This window comes from Rhynchophorus ferrugineus, unplaced genomic scaffold, assembly GCF_030347505.1.
Source record: "Rhynchophorus ferrugineus isolate W39M unplaced genomic scaffold, kcgeb_rfMv2 rfM3, whole genome shotgun sequence".
In the NCBI taxonomy this organism is placed as follows: domain Eukaryota; kingdom Metazoa; phylum Arthropoda; class Insecta; order Coleoptera; family Curculionidae; genus Rhynchophorus; species Rhynchophorus ferrugineus.
Window position 1 is genome coordinate 38,276,262 of NW_027472582.1, and position 11,826 is coordinate 38,288,087.

Genomic DNA, 11,826 nt, shown 5'->3' on the forward strand with positions numbered 1-11,826 from the left:
CTTTATTAGTGGGGTGTAAAAGTCTTTTTAGAAATCTCGACCAACTGCACTGGGACCTTCTAACTAATAATAAATTATGTTTAATTACCACTGTTGCTGGATTTTTGTTTTATTGACTATCTTACATGTAATATTATAAAACATGCTGTTTTGTGAAAGGGGCTGCTGGACTTCTCAAATGAAGGAAATAAAGAAATACAAAAATCGTTTATTTTCAATTTATTTAGGTCCTAAATAGTAATGTAAGTGCAGTTGATAGACCCCACTACATTACTGTTATATATAACTGATATTAAAACATATCGATATTTGTTTATTCCAATACTATTTTAAATTCTTTTGACGACAGAAGAAGTATTTTTAAAAAGTTATCTACTTCAAAAACCCTTATTTTTAATATCGATATTTTCATCGAAAAAATTTAGAACAGGGAGAAGGTAGGACTCAAAGATAGGAGGTAGAAGTTCAAAACTCGATACTGTATTTATAGCTAACATATTGATATTTTTTAGAAATATACAAAAAATCAATATTTTTTTGGTATAACCAGTTAATACTCTACAGTCTGAGAAATTGTTAAAATACAAACCCTTTGGGCAGCGACTTGGAATTGTGGACTCCATGGAACATTTGATCCAGTTAAAAAATCTGAACCAACTAACCAATTACCTTGCAGTCACGGGTGTACTCCAGCTTGTCTAGCCTTTCTAAATACTGGGTTACCTGGTCTGCGGTGGGCATACACTATTGTATTACCCATGCTAAATGCATTGGTCATTTACATAATTTTACATTTATTTATTAATATATTTTTAATTTATACTCTTCATGTTTATACATTTGAATTCTGTTATTAATTGAAATCGATCTATCTATCAGCTATTATTATTCTTGTGAATTGTAACTAAACCCGAAAACAATTGGAAGCCTCAAAAATCATCACGGATTTTCAGTGGTCATAAAAACAAATATATCGAAGTACTAAACACACTGGTACTAGTTAAACAAGTATAATATGCAAATTATATTAACCACTCAGATTATACATATGTATTTAGTTACAATAAAGATAAACATTTTAGACTCGAAAAATCTGATGAACCAAAGTTCAAAATATACAGTCTAGAAACTAAGATTAGCCCAAATCAATCGCATTACACACTAAAAATTTCATTCAAAAAATCTAATTGGACTTAACGACGTAGAGGCAGTGGTACATTTATTTAGGCTCTTAAGAAACTACAGGCATGTAGTTTACAATTTCGGAAAAAAATTGACGTACATAAGCAATATTAAACAAGAAATCAAAACAACAGACGAAGTGGCAAGGAAACTATAGATAGCATTATAAGGCACTTTATAATCCCAATTCTAATTCGCCCAATTCTACTCAATATTAAAATAAAGCTTAACTGTCTTTGAAGCTGCATATCGCCCAAAACCTATATCAGAATATCCATTCATTCTCATTAATCGCAATTTTAAATTGCAAAAATAGGATCTATTCAGCTTTTAATTTTTGCTGATTGAATCTAGATTATAGTCACAATCTTTTCTAGAATTTCAAGTTTAGTTTGCAGCCAAGATAGTCTTAGATTTTAAAATTGTAGTTCCCATTTTAAATAAAATAAATATTTTGTTAACGAGTCTTCGTCGCCATCAACAAAATTGGTTCAGTCGGTAGGATTTGGTTAATTGTAAGGTTTTGTCGAAGGCGTAGGTTCGTTTAACCATTAGGACTAGGGACAATTTCTCGACGACTTAAATGAAACAATAGGATAAAGTAAAATTCCGTACAATCACAATTGGCAGAATTATTTTTAGATGTTCAATCTACTGGTACGAAGTGCGAAATTCAAATCGAACGTAAACATGTATCGTTCATGTTAATGATTTGGAAGACAATCGAAACTAAACAAACGAAGTACGTTAAAACGTCTAGGAGGTTTAAAATCCCCTTCACTGTATTTTATCAGACGCTACAAATAAGACTAGTGAATCAGGATTTCTGACACTGAACTGGATTGTGGTCCAGTCCACAACCAAGGTTAGCAAGGAACGAATTCCCAGACGTTTATCGAAGAAACTGAGTATCAAAGACAGCTTGTTATCCCCTTTCCAGATTTCGCATTGAGAGCAAGACAGTATCTAGAGCTAACTCGAGCTTGCTTAGTTAAGAACAAATGAAATAATTTAAACAAAATTATATATTAAGAAACTAAATTTGTAGCTATTTAAACGAATTCAATTAATAGGAAGCAATCGTTGCATAGACTATCCTTATATAATAAATCCTATAATATAACAAATCAAACACTTTCGAAAATAATCTGTAAGGATTTGGTAGTATACAAAAAGATTGGACATAACTTCTCCAAGTCAAGACAAGGCTCTTGACGAGTCCAACAAATTTTTCACTAGAACTTGAAAGAGCTTTTTTGAAACTCAAGAATTTATTCGAAATAAACGACGAAATGGCCGATGCTTTGAGATCATTGGATTAATGAAAATTTTGAGGGAACACCATCAAGACTATAAATCTTTATTGAACAGATGGATTCTACAACAGATATCTTATCGATGACCCCAATACATGATGACAGGAATACGTTAGGTTAAATTCATACAATAGTTTAAACTCTTAACCAAAAATGAAGATGAGTCCAGCCTGGATTATATACAAAAACTGAAAGCTATAATTAGCAAAATAAATAGTAAACTATGCGTTGAGATCCAAAATGCAGAGGCAAGACAAAACTTAATTACACATAATTTATACGATGAACTAAAAACACTACTGATAGTTCAAAATCTACAGAATTTGGATTTGGCTGTAGACATAATAGTTAATAACTTAATGGAAGACGTAACAGTTAATAACTTAATGGAAGACGTAACAAATGAAGCGGAACAGACATAAATCTGCAGCACAGTAGTCATAAATACCCGTTATACACTCTGTCGGTGTCTGCATTTTAAATGTAATATCTATAATGTACTTGACTTGATAAAAGGTTCCTTTCTTATTTTATTACCCTCTCATTTCCCCTCCAAAACTTTCTCTATTATTAGCAGTTCTGAAATTTTATTTTTCAGTTTCACCAGTTCTGCCTAAGCAACAGTGTCAGTTAAGTTAAGTTAAGGCTTTAAGGGCTAAATTATTAATTAATTTAAAATTTACAATATGAGCAAAATAATTATGTTAGTATTAGTGAATAGGAATATATAGATTTAAAATTAATTTTAACCTTTACTGATATGGTGGTGAAAGCCGGGTGCAGTTAAATTAGTAAATAATTTCAGCTTATTTTTTAACTAAATTTCATCTTTGTAATATCTAATTCTATTATTTTCATAATAAAACAATATTCTCAGGAATTTCATACTTTTAAAGACCTGAAGCAATTATACCCAGCATGCTTGGAGTTTCTTTGCAACAAACGATATCTAAAATAACAATGAATAAAAATACGCGTACAGAGGAAACGAACACGAAGGTAGTGTTGTTGGAGAGGAAGATGTTATGTGGAATGAGGTTTTCGGATTATGTGATGACCCTATTCGTACCGAATTTCTGGGTTTATGTATTAACATACCTGTATTAACATACCTAGGTACCCAACCTTAGTAACAAAAAAAATATGTTTTTCATTATTCAACCAGCTTGAAACCACAAGATAATGTGTTTAAAACATTTGATACTCTCTTCGATGGAACATGCCGGTACAAAACATCGTCATATATATATATATATATATATATATATATGACGATGTTTTGTACCGGCATGTTCCATCGAAGAGAGTATCAAATGTTTTAAACACATTATCTTGTGGTTTCAAGCTGGTTGAATAATGAAAAACATATTTTTTTTGTTACTAAGGTTGGGTACCTAGGTATGTTAATACAGGAAGGTTTACTATGACCAACTTCACGTCTTACTTTACCTGCTCGATGAGACATCCGCATCATTCAATGTTCTTCGTGAGATGTTATGTTTTGTTGCTGCTCCCAATCAATTGATCCGAAATACTCACAAATAATCGTTTCATTTGGACAGATGCTTGCGAGAAAACACATCAAAATATCATCATAAAACCCACAAGCGAACCTGCATTGCGTATCCAGATTTGTCATCTGAAAGATATATTGACACTAGCTCCATGGATCTCGGCGACGTGATAATGCAAAAGGAATTTGCCCAGTGGCCTATTCTATTAATCGCTCTCAGAGCCCGAGTCAAAATATCATTCATATGGTTTGGAAACATTAGCCGTCGTTGAATTTGTAGAGCAATTCCGCGCTAACTTATTTTGTATTAATCTCAAAATCTATACGGATTGTAATACAATACGCGCCACATCTCTAGAAAGTAATCTATATCCACGAGTAGCTCGGTGGTGGATACCTTAACAAGACTATGGCTACGAAACTGAATATAGACCTGGCGTCAAAATGGGCCATGTGAATGTTGTCTGACAAAAAATGTGCTTCGGACAAGGTTATTTATTAAAATTATTAGGTTATTTAGCAGGATGATATATTCTGTGAAGGTATTTTTTATAATCTAGGCAATCATTCTGATTACCACGTTATCCCCACCAAGATATTCCCGGTTTGACGTACCGTTAAGGCTTGAGTACTGCGACGAGTCTATGAGTTATGACAACGGTGAATCAAGGACTCCCGTGTCACACAGGTGCACTCATAGACTAAGAGGAACAGCTGGGTGGGCCAAGCTCATAGCCCTGATGAGGTGTGTAGAAATGTTGGAGGCTATTGCTCTGCGGGGAGTATTTAAATCTTAGATACGGCCCTATAAAACGATCACATACCACGGCAGTATAAATGAGAGGGATCAGTACTACGAGATATCTCTAGTATAGTCTCTCTTGATTCACTGTCAAAAACACATTGCCGACAGGTACGACATGTCGGACCAATAAACTATTGTTCTTGTAGAACACAAGCCTTTTATTTAAACTAGTATTTTTATTTTTATTTGTAACTTTCAAAGCAAGGCCAAGGTACAGGTGATGTAACATTATACACAGATGAGTCATAAAGGAGGCAAATAAATGCATATAGCCACAAAACCCAACCAATTAGTTTTATTAATAGTAAACGATTCTGTCGTAATAATTTATATTTCACACAGTTTTTTTATAGTATAAAATGTATATTAGTTTAGTAAGTTCGCTAGTTCAGTTAAAATATTCGTAGAGTGAAGACATAGAAAAAGATCTGTATTTTATTACGGTTATGGCGGTTTGAAAAGACATAACAGATGTGACTGTCCATTCTACAATGAACCTAAAGTGAAGTGAACAGGCGTTACCTGACCCAACACGAAAATCTAGACAATTTTCTTTTATAAATATTATTTCTGATTCAACACGAGTGCAATAGTCTGTGAGTGAAGTAAATTTATAATGCGCTTTGGAAATAAAAAAATAAAAATGGATAACCATTCCGTATCAATCCATTCATCCGCGCATTGCAGTATCAGTAACGATTAATCAGTAATAATTCATAGTCCACAAACAGAGTAGATTACAATTATCAATAAAAGACTCCATGAACAGATTGTGTAAAAACATCAGGACCAATAATTATTAGTTACAGCTATCGATAAAAATACAAAATAGTTTTAGCGGCCTATAAGAAGAAAACGTGCAAGTATGCATAGGGTCCGAGTAATTAAATTGGACCTATTTACAGGCATTACAAAGAATTACGCAATTAAAATAGTAAGCTTTGAAACAATAAAATACAAATATTCAATGCTGAGTACTTTAAAATACTGCCAAAATATCTACGCAGTATCATATATTCAGACCAAAATCTGAAAAAGAAATAAAAGTACAAATCTCTTAGCACGCAGGACTCTAGCACAATTATTGTAGCCCAAGCTAAATAAGGTTATGACAAAAGAAAACACGACAATTCTACATAATGTTACACCCTTAAACAATCTGGAGTGGAAGGATTGCGTATAATTACCCAAACAAAAGGAAAAAATATCTTGAAAGGAAATTGCTACCTGAAAGGCTAAAGTTTTTCTAACTGTTACAACTGGTGCATCCATATCTTCCTTTCTTTATGAGCTGCTATAAGTATTAGCAGCTTGTCGCCCATAACCTTTCCCTTAACCTATGCAGATTCATATTTACTATAAAACATGCGGTTTTCATATCCATTCTATTATTCTTTTATAGAATATGAGCGTGTACAAGCTGCTGCTAGAAACATTGAAGATGGCCTTTACAGTCTTTATATGCCAATACATCATCTTGGTGAAATTTTAGAAAATCTCTGGATTATTACGTTTCTTCAGGCGTTTTTTGAAATAGTGTGGCTCAAAGGTCGTCCCTTTATTATAATATTTCGACTATGTTCAACGTATGAACACTTACCTACTGTCCAAAGAAAGGCTATAATAAAGACTTCATACAGGAAGATTAGGTAGATGCAATACGAAAACTAAAAAAGTAAATAGAGAATTGACCTGTTCCATAATACATGGATTTTACGAGGACTTCAACTCTGATGACTGTTGCCTTTAATACGGCAATAGGAAAAGCCCTATCTCAAAACGGACATCCGATATCTATTCTGAAACAACAAATACGGATTAACGAAACTACGCTACCAACGAGAAAAAAATATCTTCATTGTAGATCATGTGGTAGATAAAATTCTTGAAAGAAACCAATCATCGTCCCCTTGTATAAGGGAATATATTCGGATAATACAAATTATATCGATATGCTAGATCCACTGGCGCAATGCTGGAAAACCTTGATAGAGCCTAAAGTAATAAACCGAATAAACAAAAGATACAAATCTTAAACATAATATGAAAATAGCAAATATTAGCATAGAATATATATAAATAGTAAATAGTAACCAAACCCTTTTGCAATAGTTAGTTCTTAATTATACGCTATCGAAGTGGAAGGAGCGAACGATTTAACTTTTTGAGTTCGCGAATCACGAAGTGACTCTATTGGAGCAACCAAGACGAAAGGAGAGCCACCTAAAGAACTATTTCAACCGAAAGTACAATACAATAGAAAAGATACCACAGCGACGACTTAAAAAGCAGGGAACTACTTTTTGAGACAATTTCCCTCGGTAAACGAATAAGATTACTACGAATATAACTCTGCCTGACCCGACAAACTTGTCTTCGCATGATAAACTGGCTAAATAATGAACCATAAAAATAATCACTCTGTGTGGCATTAGTTTCATTAGCCGGTTTTAGTTAAGAAATGTGAACCGCTCTGCCTGAAGTGAATTACTAATCAAATTATCAACTCCAAATTTGAAACTAACGTTAAGGAAGAAAAATTGAAAATTAAAGATAAATCATATCAAATTAACATTGAATAAATTAAAACTAAATATATACATTTTTGAAATATAACATTAAAATATCGAACAATTTATAATTAAAAATTAAATAAAACATAAAGTTAGAGTAGAAAACCATTTAAACATTTATATAGATTCGAAATGGAGCAAAATACTTGCAGTCTCTTTTGTCCAACTTTAAATGGCTGGAAATCCGGCACGCTTAGAAAGTTTTATAAGGGTAATTCCACTGTTACATACAGCTGGCAAATACTGCGCCAGGAGCAAAGTTAACACGGAAAGCCGAAACATTTATTTTATCCAGGCAAGATATATATGTTCAATGTTAAAACTGACCTTAAGACAGCGATTTGGTAATTGAACAAACTACCAGACCGTTCTGTAATAATTGTAATACCATAAGAAGCTAACAGTGGAAACAATGAAATACTTGAACGGAAAGATTCAGCTAACAGGGCAACAGGTTATTAAATAACATAGATATAGAACAAAATATATTTTGGAACTTAACACCCAAGCATCTAAGTAAATTCTGCACCAGTATTAACAATTAATAATGACAACTAAGCCCAATAGTGTGTAAGAAACATCTTATTTGGTCGAAAGACATAAGACCTGCGTTTTTTCTTATACACAATGTTTAAATTTGGTCTTATAAATTATTACCCAATAATCCATAAATTATTTATTCGTAAAATTATATTATAAATTATAAATAACAATAAGAATATTAATATAAATAGTATTAATAATTAATTACCTATCAAAGCTTCATTAGGATAGTAATAATAGCGGCATTCAATCACTGTTATTCAAATTTGAAATATAAATGCCGATATTTATAAAATACATAATAATAAAATTTTGAAAACAGGAAAAAATTTATTAATTTCATTATTATTAATTATATATTATAAGGGAAATCTGGACAAAAAAGTTTTAAAAAAATAAATAAAAGTTATATATGAAATATATAAATATATAAAAAGAAATTAAAACATTATCAAGCCAAACGTTAAAAAAATAACCAGTCAAATAGGCCTAAAATTGACGAGGACTTCTCCGATGTAAGGGGGAAGGAATTACATCTATTTGAAAAGGTCATCTGATATAATGCTGGGGAATCCTGATACAGTCTGATGTAACAATAAACAGAACATATAGATGTTAGACATAATATGAAAATAGAAAATAGTAGAATAAAATTTAAATAAACACTAACCTGTAGTAAAAATAGTGCTACCATTCATTTGCTACCATTCATCAAGAAATTCTTTTAATACTTAAGTTTACCATCCAACAACATTGTACTTTAGTTTCAAATAAAACTAAATAAAATAAATTTACTTTCCCAATTTATTGTCCAGAAATCTTTACAAGTGGGATTTAAAGTACAGTAACTGTCTTATTCTTAACAGCGCACGGTACACGCAGGATGTGAAGTGTTGTTTTGATGTTTGTGGCACAATTCTTATACATTTTGGTTTTACGTCAAACATATATACTTGTGAGGAGAAATAGAGAAATTGAACAATGGTGCGTATTGGATGCGTTTGTTTTATTCTATGGCATATCATGTCTAAATTCATTGAAACTGTTTTCACAAGAAGTCACAGTAACGGAATTGAGCAAGTTTTCGAGGGACCCAAATTTGTTAGTGAATGGTAAAAAGGTTAAACTTATTGAACAATTGGAGAAAACATCTGAAAATGTTTGGCTAGAACAGGTCTACGATAAAGTTCAAAAGGAAGCACTTGGTTCGTCTAGACAAGTTCAGTTTGAAATGGAAATATTAAAAGGAGAATGGGAATTGAATAGATACTGAAGAAGATTTGAGAACAAGGTCAGCTTGGCAGGTCTAAACCTATCAGACATTTTAGTATTGGAGCAATGAGAGGTTAATTGGGCAATGTTCATGGTCAAGAGTTAATTTGGACAATAAGAGCAGCAGGCGCAAATTCTACGTGCATCTTATCAGCTGTGCTCTGAGTGAGGATAGTGCTGATTGAGTCTTAATTATCCCTAAACTAACAGGTCACTAACTGGAAGCCATTGAATAAATATTTAAATATAATTCCAGTAAACTATTAAGAAGAAAAGAGTTTGAGAATATAGTGTGGAAAACTGGCGAAGGTTACTTATTATTATGAAGATAATACAATTATAATATATAATATACGACAGATAACACAATTGCATTGCAACAATTCAAGAGGTGGTAGGGTGAGTGAATAGAGGTAATAATGAATAAAGGTTTTAGAGGTAAGGTGAATAGTGTGAGTGGTTATAATTCGAGCAGAACGTCAGTGTCTGTATTTATTTCAATGGAGTGTAAAAGGTCTGGAGATATTTTGGAGCGGGTTACAATTGTGGTACAACGTTATATCAATGAAGCGAGTGTCCTCAACATGGAAGTCAGAAGAAGGAACGTGAATGTGGTTAAAAATGTGACGGTGATTTGGAAGCAATCACAGCTTGCAACATCAATTAATTTACTTCAGGTTGTCAAGAGTTTATTGCATATTTGATTTTTATAAGGTAAATATATATAGTAAGAATAAATATATGTATGCAATCAGATCAGACTTGAGTGCGATGTTCGAATTATAGAGAACTTAACATTTCTACTACTCCAGATTCAGAATTCAATAGATGCTTTGTGATAAGAAAACTGTTACTATTTTAGAGATGGAAACAGGTAAGGAAAATAAAACTCGTAGAAAATTTATAAAAACAGTTTCTGGCATTAAAAACTGTAGAAAATTAATCCTAATAGATATATTTAAAGATAACAAAAAGGAAACTAAAATGCAAATGTAATGCTACCTCTAAATTTTTCAAACAAAATCATCGAGCAATTTAAGAAACAGTACTAGTTCTATGCTGTAATTATCGAAAAAAAAACCGATAATGACATAATGGTATATGCCATGCATAAACGTAGGGAATGCCTGGTCAAGTACATTTTCTTCATTTCCACTTCAACTAGATTCTAGAAAATTTGAGAGATGTGACTGAAGAACTGTAAACGATTCAATGACTGAAAAATTAAAAAAAAATCGCAATACGAAATATTCAAGTAGGGTAAGTAGTTGGGTATATCTGAAAGCATAACTACAGAGTTGTACGATCCGTTTGATATCTCCTTCGGAGCATTTGATTTATTTAAATTGGGAACAGTTCAGAATTTCGCCGATCAAATCTTCATACTAAATAGATATACGATTTCCTCTCTCGATAAGACATAAACTCATTAGATATCAGTTCAGCGACACGCGATATTGACCTGGAAGTGACAGTAGAAGATGATGAAAACATATTGGAAACGTTACTACTGCTAGGAAAGGAAAATAGAATCGACTTTTCCAAAGATTAAGAGAGGAGAAAATCTGTTTATCATATTAAATATGTATAGTTTATCATGTAGATGAATCTAATTAGAACCGAAATGATTATATTCTGGTCGAACGGTCGAAAATACCTATCGCTCATATATGCGGGCCATATTTTCGGTATATGGACGCATGGACTAGAATTTGCACAAATATTTCAACTACTCTCTACAGAGTGAGTACTTCTTACTGGGAAAATATCTAGGCCTCTAAAACCGGAAAAATCATTTCAGAATAACAGCCCGAATATCATTGATATTTATATAAAATCAAACACATAAATAACTTCGAAGAAATACTTTGGGAAAATTGTCTCATGCAAACCGATCAGCTGCAAGAATCTCATGATCAATCTTTCACAAATAAAAAATTGTATTGTCATACGTATGTAGGTACAAATTAAAAATTTTTAATATGTATATTTTTATTAAACTCCATTAATTCCATTAATTTTTTGACAAAATGCCACCGAAACGATTATCAACTTCGGAGACTGAATCAGTCACGCTAGGAACCTAGAAGTATTAGGTGGTATAAAAGATGGAGATAAAATTGTGCAAGGAATTGGGACTTGTGAAATCTACCATTCAAGCTATTCGCGATTAAAAAGAACTAAATAAGAATTAAGACATATTTGCAATCTGATGCACCTTTAAATATCCCGAGATTAACACGCCAAAGAAACTGGATTATGGAAAAACTATTGATTATATTAAAGAACTGGAATACAAACTATTACAATATTGTGAGACAGACAGAGACGAGGAGAGCACCATTGAGGACAGTTCAGAATAAGACTTGACTAGAGGAAGATCGATGAAGATGTTTCAGAGCTTCACGAAGAGGGACTATGTGCCAGACTAAAACATCGTTCAACTGATGACCTCAGCCTTTAAATGATTATATTCTAACAGCAGAAAATTTAGTTTAGACAAACGAAGTTCCTGAGACTTATGAGGATGCAATCAAGCATAAGGATTCTGTTGAATAGAAGAGGCATATGCTAAGAATATTTTGAAACGCATCAACTTTTAAAAGTGTAAAGCAGTCTCTA

General features: G+C 32.3%; 1 protein-coding gene across 1 annotated transcript in view; it reads left to right on the forward strand.

Moving 5' to 3' along the window:
* plx (PTB_TBC1D1_like and TBC domain-containing protein plx) overlaps positions 1-11,826 on the forward strand; it is a 192,588-nt gene that overhangs the window by 40,447 nt on the left and 140,315 nt on the right. The gene's annotated exons all lie outside the window — the stretch shown is intronic.